This window comes from Scyliorhinus canicula, chromosome 8 (assembly GCF_902713615.1).
Source record: "Scyliorhinus canicula chromosome 8, sScyCan1.1, whole genome shotgun sequence".
NCBI lineage: Eukaryota > Metazoa > Chordata > Chondrichthyes > Carcharhiniformes > Scyliorhinidae > Scyliorhinus > Scyliorhinus canicula.
In genome coordinates this window covers 128,171,520-128,185,560 of record NC_052153.1, presented here as the reverse complement: position 1 = coordinate 128,185,560, position 14,041 = coordinate 128,171,520, and the positions used below count along the sequence as shown (strand labels likewise).

The following is a 14,041-nucleotide window of genomic DNA, read 5'->3' as shown; positions in this document are numbered from 1 at the left end:
GGCTGAGAAGTGGCAGATGGAGTTTAACCCTGACAAGTGTGAGGTTGTCCATTTTGGAAGGACAAATCTGAATGCGGAATACAGGGTTAATGGTAGGGTTCTTGGCAATGTGGAGGAGCAGAGAGATCTTGGGGTCTATGTTCATAGTTCTTTGAAAGTTGCCACTCAAGTGGATAGAGCTGTGAAGAAGGCCTATGGTGTGCTAGCGTTCATAAGCAGAGGGATTGAATTTAAGAGCCGTGAGGTGATGATGCAGCTGTACAAAACCTTGGTCAGGCCACATTTGGAGTACTGTGTGCAGTTCTGGTCACCTCATTTTAGGAAGGATGTGGAAGCTTTGGAAAAGGTGCAAAGGAGATTTACCAGGATGTTGCCTGGAATGGAGAGTAGGTCATACGAGGAAAGGTTGAGGGTGCTAGGCCTTTTCTCATTAGAACGTAGAAGGATGAGGGGAGACTTGATAGAGGTTTATAAGATGATCAGGGGACTAGATAGAGTAGACAGTCAGAGACTTTTTCCCCGGACGGAACACACCATTACAAGGGGACATAAATTTAAGATAAATGGTGGACGATATAGAGGGGATGTCAGAGGTAGGTTCTTTACCCAGAGAGTAGTGGGGGCATGGAATGTACTGCCTGTGGTAGTAGTTGAGTCGGAAAAGTTAGGGACCTTCAAGCGGCTATTGGATAGGTACTTGGATTAGGGTAGAATAATGGAGTGTAGGGTAACTTCTTAAGGGCAGCATGGTAGCATTGTGGATAGCACAATTGCTTCACAGCTCCAGGGTCCCAAGTTCGATTTCGACTTGGGTCACTGTCTGTGTGGAGTCTGCACATCCTCCCCGTGACTGCATGGGTTTCCTCCGGGTACTCCGGTTTCCTCCCACCGTCCAAAGATGTGCAAGTTGGGTGGATTGGCCATGGAAAATTGTCCAAAATTCTATGATTAACCTAGGACAAAAGTTCGGCGCAACATCGTGGGCCGAAGGGCCTGTTCTGTGCTGTATTTCTCTACTCTACCCGCAAATCCGCGCAGTGCAGCATGCGGTCAGAGAGCAGAGAATCGCCTACCCCCGCCAACCAGTGCTTTGTTCATCACAAAAACAATCAATCCGGGATTACACCCAGTGCACATGTGAGAAGTACAAAATCTTCTCAGTCCTTGGCCTCCCAAACCTCCACAGGTTCTCTCCCCCCCCCTCCCCTCCCATATGGCCCATGAACCTCCTCAGCTCCCTCGCCACTACCGATACATTCAAAGACCTGGGACGCGACTAGTACATCCTCGGGTCCAAAACCCTGTTAGAATCTTCCCCCCATTATCAGCCGGTGCGAGTCCAGATTCGGAATCTTCCCTAACACCTGCCTCATAAAGTCCACATCATCCCAATTTGGGGCATAGGTGTTCACCAGGACCACAGGTGTCACCTCCAGCTTCCTACTAACCATCACGTTCCTGACCCCAGATCGGCTACAATACCGTCAACGTCAAAGGCCATTTTCCTGTTGACCAGCACCGCCACCCTCATCTTCATATCCAACCCTGACTGGAACACCTACCCAACCCATCCCTTCCTCAGCCTCGTCTGATCTCCCAGCTTCAGGTGCGTCTCCTGAAGGAACACAACGTCCACCTTCAAACTCAAGTGTGCGAAAACATGCAACCATTGACCGGCCCATTCAACCCCTGCACATTGCAAGTAACCAGCCTGGTCAGGGTCTCCCTGCCCCCTTCCCCAGCTGATCATCCATACCCCTTCTTTAGCCATCTCCCCCGGTCCACGTCTCACATTTTTCCAGGCCCGCCCCAAGATGTCCACCGCCATCTCTCCCCAAACAGTTGTGCCACACCAACCACACCCATCTCAGCATCCCCCAACCCCCCGTAACCAAACAAAAAGATCAACCCATTCCACCCCCCCCCCCCCCCCCCCCCCCCCCCCCCACTCCCTCCTCCTGGCAACACTCCATTTCACTCCTGTTAACTAGGCCAACCAGCTAGCATGATGGCCCTTCATCCCCCCAATCCATCCTCCACCCCCCATCCTGTCAAGCAACAAACATACTAGGAAAAATATAAGGCACACTCACACTCCCCCCCCCCCCCCCCCCTATCGTGACCCTCGCCAATCCACCCACCTCATTTTATACAAAACACCACTCCAAAGTTCAACGTCCTCATACTCCTCCCAGTCCATAGTCTCTCATAACGTCCTTTGCCTCCTCTGGTAAGTCAAAATAAAACTTGTTTCTGGTACATAACACACAAACAAGCGGGTTACAGGACCCCAAACTTCACCCCCCCCCACCTTCTTGTAGAGGTCAGCCTTTAGAGGGGAGCCTTGATCAGATTGTACCCGGCCCACTTAGCCAACCCCGCGGCCCACTCCATTCCAAGGTCCTGATAAATCTGCAGCGCACTCTCCTCCCAGGTACACGTCTTGATCTGCCTCACCCATCTCAAGATCTTCTCCTTGCCAAGGAAACAATGCAGCCTCACCACTATCATCCTTGGCGGCTCCCCCACCTGTGGCCTCCTCCTCAACGCCCTGTGTGTTCCATCCACCTCAAGAGGACGGTCAAATACCTCCCCTCCATCAACTTCTCCAGCATGCTCACCACATACTCAGCGGCCTCCGCACCTTCAATGCCTTCAGGCATCCCCACGATTCAAAGGTTTTGCCTTCTGGTGCGGTTCTTGAGATCCTCCAGCTTCTCCCTCAGTCTTTTCTCACTGCTCATCATCATCCCCATCTCCACCTCCACCTCATGCTCCCCCATCGACTCCTCCATTTTTGGGATCAGGCCCCGTGTCTGCTGCCTCTGCTCCACGCACTCGATCACCACCCTAAGCCTCACCACCACCTTAGCCAGGTCCAATAAGGCCTCCTTCCTCTGTTGCTGGAACTTCCTGTTCAGGCATTCCACCAGCTGCTCTGTAGACACTGGGAGGGCACCACTGCCCCCCTACTCTCTGCCATCTTCTCCTGTGTCGCACCACAAAACATTTCATGCTCATGTTGCTGTCTTTTTCTTGTTGGACTTCTCATCCGATGAGCCATAAACCAGTCCCACCAGAGGAGTTTTACATTCCCGCAGTGCTCATGGACCTTCTGCTATCCAACACCACACATTTTGGGTAGGGAAGGACCGGAAAAATCCACCTCGAGAGGGAGCCACCAAATGTGTGCCCACTCACTCCATGGCCAGCACCAGAAGTCGCTACAGGACACCTTATTATGTCATTCGGAACTTCTTAGTATTACAACTAATTACTTTGATATTTAATGTAGGTGAATGCATGTTGTAGGATCCAACGAAGAGACGCACAGGAATGCACAGAAGGATAAAATGAACTCAGGTTTATTTAGGTGCACACAACTAACACTCCTCCCCCAAAGGGTCACCTTCCTCCACCTGCACCCAGGTCGGGGGTTTTTATACAATGATGTTCCCCCTCGTTAAGGGGAAGTCCCACCCCGTTTTACCGGTGGAGTGCATACTCCGTGGTGGGGGGGAAAAGGGATAGAACATAGAACAGTACAGCACAGAACAGGCCCTTCGGCCCTCGATGTTGTGCCGAGCAATGATCACCCTACTCAAACCCACGTATCCACCCTATCCCCGTAACCCAAACAACCCCCCCTTAACCTTACTTTTTAGGACACTACGGGCAATTTAGCATGGCCAATCCACCTAACCCGCACATCTTTGGACTGTGGGAGGAAACCGGAGCACCCGGAGGAAACCCATGCACACACGGGGGGGACGTGCAGACTCCGCACAGACAGTGACCCAGCCGGGAACCGAACCTGGGACCCTGGAGCTGTGAAGCATTTACGCTAACCACCATGCTGCCCTAATGACGTATAGGCTGTGACCTCCACGGGGGGGGGGGGGGGGGGGGGGGGGGGGGATCATTACACAGAATTTAATTATAAAAGTAAAACAGTTCTCCTTTAACAGCCTTGCTCTCCCTCAGTAATTGAGCAGAAGCACACACATCGAGCTCCAGAAGCTCCATAACCTTTTGGGACACAAATCATAGGTCAACAAATTATGAGGCACCCAAACTCCACATAAGCTTCACGCACAAATATATGTTCCGGATGCACTAAGAAGAAAAGGTTACTTCAACTTGTAGTTCTCTAGCTTTAACTTGGTAAAACATCCCAGGTTGCTTCTCAGAAGAGAAGTCTGACATCAAAAAATTGGCACCTGGACAAAGGATACATTAAGACAGGTGTTCAAATTGATGAGTTTTCTGCAGCACTGTATCATAAAGGGCCAGTGAAAGGTAGAGAGGCGGGCAGGTTTAGAGAAGGAATTCCAGAGTTTCAGGCCTAGACAGACAGAGATAGAACTGCTAATGCTGGGGCAAAGGTAGTCAACGGTGGACAAGACACCAACTAGGGGAAGACAGCGTTCGGGAGGTTGGAGTGCAGGAGATAGAAGTTAGAGATAGAAAGGAATCAGAACATGGAGTGACAAAGGGAAGGATTTTTAATGAACGTGTTGGTGGATCCAGAACCAACAAATGTCAGCCTGCATGGATGATGGGTGAATGGTGTGAGTGGGGACACAATTGACTTTAAAGCAGGACGTGTAAAAACACAACTGAATTTCCTTTATAAAGATAATTAGAGTGAGATATCTCATTTATTCGATCCAGAATCAATTCTGGTGTCACAAATGAGTAGATTTAAAACTTTAGTTTAGCTACATGAAAGTAGCTGAATGTGCCCAGAGTCTGGAAGGACGTGAAAGTGGCTGAACGTGCCCCGAGTCTGACAGGACATGGAAATGCCTGATTGTGCCCAGAGTCTGACAGGACATGGAAGTGGCTGAATGTGCCCCGAGTCTGACAGGACATGGAAGTGGCTGAATGTGCCCACAGTCTGACAGGACATGGAAGTGGCTGAATGTGCCCACAGTCTGATAGGACATGGAAGTGGCTTAATGTTCCCTGAGTCAGGCAGCACGGAAGCATAGTGGTTAGCACAATGGCTTCACAGCTCCAGGGTCCCAGGTTCGATACCCGGCTTGGGTCACTGTGTTGAGTTTGCACTTTCTCCTGGTGTCTGCGTGGGTTTCCTCCTAGTGCTCCGGTTTCCTCCCACAGTCCAAATCCAAAGATGTGCAGGGGTAGGTGGATTGGCTATGTAAAATTGCCCTAAATAAAAATAAATAAATTTTTAAAAAAGAATGTGCCCCGAGTCTGGAAGGACATGGAAGTGGCTGAATGTGCTTAGACTCTGACACGAGTGGAGAAGCAGCCATGTTTCCCATGTTACAGTACTTCCGGGTTTTATTACAAATTATCCAGCGACAGGAAAAGATCCTGATGATGAAGTGATGCATCCCGTTTGACCGAGTGCACATTTTAGGGAGGAAATCGGTCACGTTACGAGATAACTCGTCTCTGGCGTTTCACAGTTCAACTGAGCGGCAGCCGCGACTCCAGAGTAGGGGCTGCAGCGAGCGGGCTCCACAGGAGGCTTACTGCACCTCACCTCCCCACCCCGGCCGCTTCCAATGCGGGGCCAAAAATCTAACATGCATTTCCTTTGAACGCGCTGCCTTCAATCTAATTGTATTTTCTCTAAACTTTACCTTCAGAAATAAAGCAGCATTTTCGGGCAGATGCAAGACTCTGAACAGCCTCCTCTGAGCACCCATCAGAAGTGAAAGTGAAAATGGAATCATAAACCTACCCTTTGGAGAGCGCGGTAACTTTAGATGGCTGCACCTTGTGATTTATTTCATTTTTTTTTAAATAGTGTTTGCAAATTATAGAAACCATTTTGGAAACCAGGCTGTCCTCAAGTGGTAATAATGCTGGATTCAATGTAAAGGTCAGTCAGCCCAAATGTTTCAGGAAAGTTAAATCCTCCGGATCTCGACTTTCCTCCGAAGGGAAAATCCACAGGTTTGATCTGCCCTTATTTTGCTGGTATATATTTACACCCAAGTGAACTCGAAATCTTATTTGAATATACTCAACTTTAAAGCATAAAAGTTTGTTACGCTAATATAGTGACTTTTACTGGACTAGTCATTCAGGGTTTGGACTAATGACCCGGGGACACATACGACAAACTCTCAGTTATCCCAGGAGACACAATTTTTCAGTTTAATTAAATCCCTTGTGATCCTGCAAGAGGATTCTAAAGTGATTTTTCAAGACCACAGGTAAGATTGAAATGGCATCATCTTTCTGACCTGCTGTGGCTGGTGCCTGAACAACAACAGTTGGCACACCAGTGCTGAGGTAAGGGGGCCAGCAGAGACAAAGAGAATGGCAAGAGAGTTTGAAACTAAAAAAGACAGAGGCCCAAGAGAAAAGGACTTGCATTATATGACACATCTCGTGACCATTGGCTGTCTCAAAGCACCCTTCAGCCAATTAAGTACTTTTGAAGTGTGGAAAAATTCATTAAAACTGTCTCCAAAGGCTGTACACCTAACTTACTTCAGTATCTCTGAAAGTATCCTCTCCAAGTGATTCACTATCTTGTCATACACGAGTTTCCTTAATGTACTGATTAGCAGACTAATCACGCAACATTTAAATATCTGTTTTTGCAAATTAGATTGTGACGATGTTAATCTTGCTTGCTGCAGCCTCTTTTTTAAATAAGCTTCCAACACAACTATTGTTGAAATAGAACAGCACAGAACAAGCCCTTCGGCCATCGTTGGTGTGCCGAGCAATGATCACACTACTCAATATCCACATATCCACCCTATACCCGTAACCCAACAACCCCCCCTTAACCTTACTTTTTTTAGGACACTACGGGCAATTTAGCATGGCCAATCTACCTAACCTGCACATCTTTGGACTGTGGGAGGAAACCGGAGCACCCGGAGGAAACCCACGCACACACGGGGAGGACATGCAGACTCCGCACAGACAGTGACCCAGCCGGGAATCAAACCTGGGACCCTTGAGCTGTGAAGCATTTATGCTAACCACCATGCTACTGTGCTGCCCCCAAATATTTATTTAATAAACTAATCCCCCTCACCTCCCTATTTGTCCTTTGAGCAAACAACAAATACCTTATTAAAGTATTGCAAAATACTAATCGTGATTTATATGGTTCTTGTTTTGTTGATATATATTCACCTCTCTTTGCCTTGGCCTGAAGGTAATGGCTTCTCCCAGGAACTATAGTCCAGCTTCAGTTGCTCATTTTGAGGAGAGAGAAAATGAATCTTTGTGGGAGTTTTGGCTAAACAGCATGAGGCTCAGTTAATACTATGCAGCTGTACCTATTTTGAAAAGTGGAATTCATTAAGAAGGTGGAATGAACACGACCACTTGAGTCACGAGTACATAGGCCTTAGAAGCTGGAGTAGGCCATTTGGCCCTTGGTGAGCCTGTTCTGCCATTCAATAAGATAGTGATTGATCTGTTTTTGGCTCTGTTTTCCTGTCTGCCCTGCCCCACCGACTCCCATGTCTCAAAACTCTGTCAAACTTAGCCTTGAATAAACTGAAAGAAACAAGCTACCCACACATTCTGTAGAAGACAATGTCACAGACCAATAACTCTCAGGAAAAAAAAATCTCATCTCCGTCTTAAAATATAGACCTCTTATTCTTGAACTATACAGCCTTCCTTATTTCAGATGCAACTTTTGGGACTTAATTCTGCTCACACACCAAACATTTTGAAGTGCAAAAGTTGGTGATCTCATGTGTGCAATGAGTGTTTGTCATTGATGTTTGGAACCTGGGCTTCAATGCAGCCTAAATACGCTGTTAGGGTTCCTGGGCCTCGCATCATAGAATCTCGATGGTGCAGAAGCAGACCATTCAGCCCACCAAGTCCACCTTGCCCTATCTCCATAATCCCATAACCTAACCTGCAATCCTTTGGCATTAAGAGGCAATTTATCATGGTCAATCCACCTAACCCACATATCTTTGAACTGTGGGAGGAAACTGGAACACTCAGAGAAGACCCAAGCAGACACTGGGAGAACGTACAAACTTCACATACACAGTTACCTGAGGTTGGAATTGAATTGGGTCCCTGGTGCTGTGAGGCAACAGTGCCAACCACTGTGGCACCATGCCACCCCCATAGTGGGATTGGACCCTCATCACAAGATTGATATTAGTTGCTAATTTAAATCTGATGACACGTGTGAGAAATGGTGAGGAGCAAGGCAGGAGATAAAAGATAGAATTTTAAAAAGTTTTATTATTTTATTTTCAGAAGCGTTTCTGAAAAGAGCTCTGACCTGTTCGCAATTAAGGCACTGATGAGATTTTTAACCAGTTGTCAGTCAGTTTGATTATGAGAGGGTGGGATTGTCATATCTGGAGATGAGTTTGTATCCCACCTTGGCAGCTAAGGAATTTAGATTTAGTTAAATACATTAATTGAACATTATAATCAGTGCACTCATATCTAGAATAAAATTCCAGTATCAGTAATGGTAGCCAGTAAAGTTTACTGATGCTCATTAGTTGATTGACATTGCTGAAAAAAATAGATTATATTTTGTCAAAGCTTTTTGTCAGGAAAATTCACAAAAATAACAATGCCAGGGGAAACAACAAATCATGCAGCATAGATAGGGAACAAAATCTGGGCCTGAATTCTCCAGCCGTTGGCATTCTATCCTGGGTTTCCCAGCAGTGTGGGGTGGCTTCAATGCAAAATCCCATTGACAAGAGGTGGTAGAGAATCCCGCCAAAAACAAGCAGTGCACCACCGAGATACAGGCGACTGGGGGAGTGGAGAATCCCGCCGCGGCTCTCCTTACCCAGTCTGGGCTATATGTGACTCCAGACACATAGCAGCATGGCTGATTCGTAATTGTCCTCTGAAATCACCTACCAAGCCATTCAATTGTATTTAAGAAGCTGGCTTCTTCACGGATAATTAGGGATGGGAAATAATGGCTGGACTTACCAAAAGATGAGTTGGGGCCTCACCAACGTAGGTATGTCAGTTAAGATGGAAGTATCAGATGAACTCTGTACCCACCTACGGGTATCCTCGTGCCAGAATATGCATCAGAGGTGCACCCACCTCCACTACTACCATGAGGAACGTCTTTAGAAACTTGTCATTACAGAAGCCCTAATGGAATGGTGCCACACGCTCTGAACAGGTCACATTTTATACTAACAGCACTTCCAGCGTCTGTAAAACTGACAAACACACTGAACTTGGGTGTCAGCATTATTTAAGCAGTTCATTAAAAATGTTCAATCAGCTGTACATAGATATGTGCAGTAGGTCACAGATGCATTGTTTACTCAAACCAACTGTTTATGTCCTTCCCTAATCCCCCTCTGTAACTCATGGGCACGGCAAGGTATAGTGGTTGAATTGCACAGACAGTAATATTATGATTTTAAATTACAATTCTTTTAATTCTTTAAAATTTCCTTTTAGATTATCATGTAGTAGTGCCTCCTTAATTTTATTGAGCTTTTTCCTTCAGTGAGTCAGGGACAACTCAATATCACCTTTTTTGATTTAGTAAAGATTGACAGGAGAGATATCAAATCTTTAACTGAGAATCATTAATCCAGAGGATTATGGATTTAGCTGATCTCCCAAGTCAGTTCACATGCGCACTTTGGCTGCCACCCTGGATCCAAGCCAATCAATTTATTTCCACTTTTGCTCTTTTTAACTACTTTTTTCCTTACCTCTCCCAAACGGTCTTCTATCATCATGCCTCCTTTCATTTCTCCTGTCAGGCAACTTTCTCAGTTCCCTTCAGTGCTACTTCACATAATTGTTATGGCACAAGAGGAGGCCATTTGGCCCATCGTGCCTGCACCTGCTCTCTGAATGAGCAACTCACCTAGTTCCATTCTCCCCGTAACTCTGCACATTCTTTCTTATTAGATAGCAGTCTAATTCCCTTCTGAATGCTTCAATAAACCTGCCTCCACCGCACTTAGACAGTGCCATCCAGACCCTAACCACGCGCTGCGTTAAAACATTTCTCCCTGTATCCCAATTGCTTCTTTTATTAATGACTTTAAATCTCTGACACCTTATTCTCAATCCTTTCAGTAGCGGGAACAGATTTTCCTCATCCTGTCCAAAACCCTGATGATTTTGAATACCGCTATTAAATCTACTTTCAACCTTCTTTTCTCAAGGAAAACAGTCCTAACTTCTCTATCTTCGTAACTGAACTTCCTCATCCTAGAACCATTCTCATGAATATTTTCTGGATCCTCTCTAAAGCCTTCACATTCTTCCAAAAGTGTGGTCCCCAGAACTGAATGCAATAACTGGACGCAATACTCCAGCTGAGGCCGAACTAGTGACTTATTCAAAATTACCTCCTTGCTCTTGTTCTCTTTTCCCCATTAATATTGCAACGGATATTTTATGCTTTATTAATTGATCTTGCAACCTTCAATGATTTATAAACATATCCAGGTCCCTCTGTACCTGAGCCCCCTTTAGAGTTGTACCCTATATTTTATATTTCTCTCCATGTTCGTCATCCCAAATTGAATTGTAATATATGTGGATTATTGTAGTTAAGTGCAATGTCTCTTTAAGAACCGAGTCACGTGGCATTATCGGCTACTTCGCAGGTCTTTAGGGAGTCTTGTGCCAAACCTTGTACAGTGAAGACCTATTCAATAAACCTCTGTTAATCTTTCATAAAACCCACATGCTTCTGCAATCCTATTTCTTTTGTACTATTAGTCTAAAGATACAACAGTTTACAACAAGAAAACTGGCGAGGAGGATAGGATCAGAAGAGAGATGAAAACTTTTACTTTTGAAAAATTATTGGAGTGGAGCAGCTGCAGCAGATCAATCAATCAACAGATTAAGAGAAGGTCAGACATCGCTGGCATCAGAACCAGCAAGGTTTTGGGGCAAAAACACAAAGGAAGGACCCATACCAATTTTAAACTGGTAATCGATGGGTCAGGCTACAGGGCTGTCCACACGTGGTACAATAAGTTATGGAGGCAATCAGGGCAGAGAACAAAAGATGATCATAACTCGCATGCAAGTTAAAGCTGTTACAAATTGGTGATACACCTTGAATGAACTAGACCACTAAATTAACCAAAGGGGAAAGAGCATTCCAATACCATGAAAAATGGTGGGAAATTTTGGCATGATAGGTTCTTTTGATAAGGACTCAGAACTGAAAGTCATATTCAGAGCGAATCCATTATTATATTCAAGCCCAGTAAGAAATCTTACAACACCAGGTTAAAGTCCAAGAGGTTTGTTTTGAATCATTAGCTTTCGGAGCAGAACTCCTTCATAGAACAGTACAGCACAGAACAGGCCCTTCGGCCCTCGATGTTGTGCCGAGCAATGATCACCCTACTTAACCCACGTAACCGGTATACCCGTAACCCAACAATCCCCCCATTAACCTTACACTACGGGCAATTTAGCATGGCCAATCCGCCTAACCCGCACATCTTTGGACTGTGGGAGGAAACCGGAGCACCCGGAGGAAACCCACGCGCACACGGGGAGGACGTGCAGACTCCACACAGACAGTGACCCAGCCGGGAATCGAACCTGGGACCCTGGAGCTGTGAAGCATTGATGCTAACCACCATGCTACCGTGAGGCCCCACTTCCTCAGGTGAATCAAGCCAACAAATTTCAAAAGAGATTAAGGTCCCTGTATTCTTAAGTACAATTGATAACAAAACTTTTCATTTTCTAAGAAGCCTAGTTCAGCCAGAGATCCCCAGAGGTAAGACATATCAAGAACTGATGAAAATATTAGAAAATCATTCTTCACCAAAGTTCTTGATTATTGCGGAGAGTTTAGTTTTCATCAAAGGAATCAGAAGGTGAAAATGTTGTGCAGTTTGTTGCAACCCTCAAGTGACTTGTAGGGTTTTGTGAATTTAGCGATTCATTATATGACCCAATTAGAGGCCATTCAGTGTATGGTTTGAAAAATGAGGCCATTCAAGGAAGGTTATTGATGGACATAATCTAAGTCGGACGACGGCGTTAGATATTGCTGTTTAATTGAAGTTCGTGGCTAAGGAGGGTTCTTAGCTTGGAACAGAGCATAAACTGATTGCTGGTCAGAATCTATCCAGGAACAGGCATGTCATTGCTGTGCACAAATGGGCTATTCTGTGGTACTGTGGATAGGCTGATAGAGGGGAAAAGACACATAGGCCAAAAACAGGAAGAAGCAAATAAGGCCCAGGCCGGAATCAATATTGGCCATCTGCCAGAGCACTCAAGTCAACACAGAAACTCATTATTGCCATATTGAACTTTGCGATTACCAACTTACAGTAGATATCCCATTTTCACAAAAGGGAAAAAGACTATATTATGAATATATAACTTTGAGACAGTAGTGATCAACTTTGCAGCAGGACGACCAATGAGCAAGGAAGCCATCAGACTCCATAACGGGCTAAAGCTGGTCAAACAAGAATGGTTCAGAGAACAATGGATCTTGATTGAATCACATTGGCTGAACAGGAGTATCCTGTTTATTTCTATTATTGAGTTTAAGTCTTGAGGGGACAATAGAACTCAAGCTAGGTGCGTGTGTATGTGTGTGTGTGTAACTATGTCTCAGTGCCAGCAGCACATAGATTAAGGAAGAAACATCGGGACACATCATCAGCAACAAGCTGGGAGCCCCCAAGTAAAATCATTGCAGAAAAGGAACCCTGAGCTCAAAGAAGAAGGTTTCCACACAGTGTGATCGTAGCCTGGCCAGCCTCCTTCACGAAGTACAGGTAATACCTCGAGCTCAGCTATGAGTCTGAATCATATTCTGTGTGATTGATTTTGAACTTTGTAATACATAAATAAAATAGAGTTACATTAGAGAGTGTGGGTTCTCTTGTATCTGTCCAAGCTGATCAAGAAGGGCTTTCTCAGTCAACGATTCACAGGCTGACTGCTGGAGCAAGATCAGACAATGTAAAAATTGTGGCAGAACTGGTCACGCAGCAAGAGTTTACTGGAGTAAAATAACTTCTCCAGAGAAGAACACTCAAAGTAAGACACAGAACTCATTCAAACGAAGAAACAAACCAAATTCAACTAAGAAAATACATAATGTGGAATAAAAGAACAACAACCACAATGAAACTAAAACAGTTCTTTTCGATGAAGAATTAAAGTGGAACGTGCTATCAGTTCAGGATGAGTCACACCATTTTTGGGTAGTGCCAAAGTTGAATGAGCAAACTGTTTAAAATAGAAGTTGATACAGGGACTGCCGTCTCCCTAATTTCTGAGACCATCTATGAACGGAAACCTAACCACCTGCCCTTAAGACCAGCAGATGTGATCTTGAGGACCTAACCTGAAGAGAAAGTACCACTGAGAGATTTCATCATAGTCAGGGTTAAGCTAAGTGGGCAAACTGCAGAGCTCTCACTTCAAAGACCATAAGACACAGGAGCAGAATTAGGCCACTCGGCCCATCGAGTCTGCTCCGCCATTCAATCATGGCTGATATTTTTCTCAACCCCATTCTCCTGCCTTCTCCCCAAAACCCTGGATCCCCTTATTCCTTCACGTGGTACAAGGAAGTTTTCCAGATCTCTTTGTTTGCTCTTGGCTGGAAAGGATTAAACTGAATTGGAGCGCTGTCAACAACTTAGTTGATTCAGACTTACAGACCATATACACTTTGGTAGCAAGAACAAGAAGGCAGACTATTACCTGAATGGCTAGTGAGAAATGGATCCCCGTGATGGTATTGGTTCAGACTAGTCCATTAACAGTCCAAACGACTGACAAACTTGTGTGGAGACACCAATGCGGGTTAGAGTGCCAAAGGTAATGGTCTCCATTCTATCTGACTGTATAATGTTTAGTTGATCTACAGAAGAAGAGATTGCATCAGAAGTACCTGCTACTACTACTCTTCCCTCAGAAAAAGAGACCGTAAAGACTTCCTGCATTGAGACATCTACTAGTGAACTTATAAATACTAAAGTTGAGAATGACAAAGTCCCGGATGTCTGCAGGCAACCAGCGAGATATCGACACCCACCTGAATATCTACCTTATTGAC

The 14,041-nt window shown here is 45.3% G+C and overlaps 1 protein-coding gene across 2 annotated transcripts in view; it reads right to left on the bottom strand.

The window, feature by feature from the left end:
• LOC119970497 (endoplasmic reticulum aminopeptidase 1-like) overlaps nucleotides 1-9,120 on the bottom strand; it is a 111,909-nt gene extending 102,789 nt beyond the window's left edge. Inside the window, exon 1 of one of the 2 annotated variants that reach the window (XM_038805223.1) lies at nucleotides 8,935-9,120. The gene's annotated coding sequence lies outside the window, so the exon portion shown is untranslated. Of the gene's footprint in view, nucleotides 1-5,615; nucleotides 5,705-8,934 lie in introns of those variants that run through there. The other variant, XM_038805221.1, reaches the window with a different exon arrangement.
• Between the last annotated feature and the right edge of the window lie 4,921 nt (nucleotides 9,121-14,041).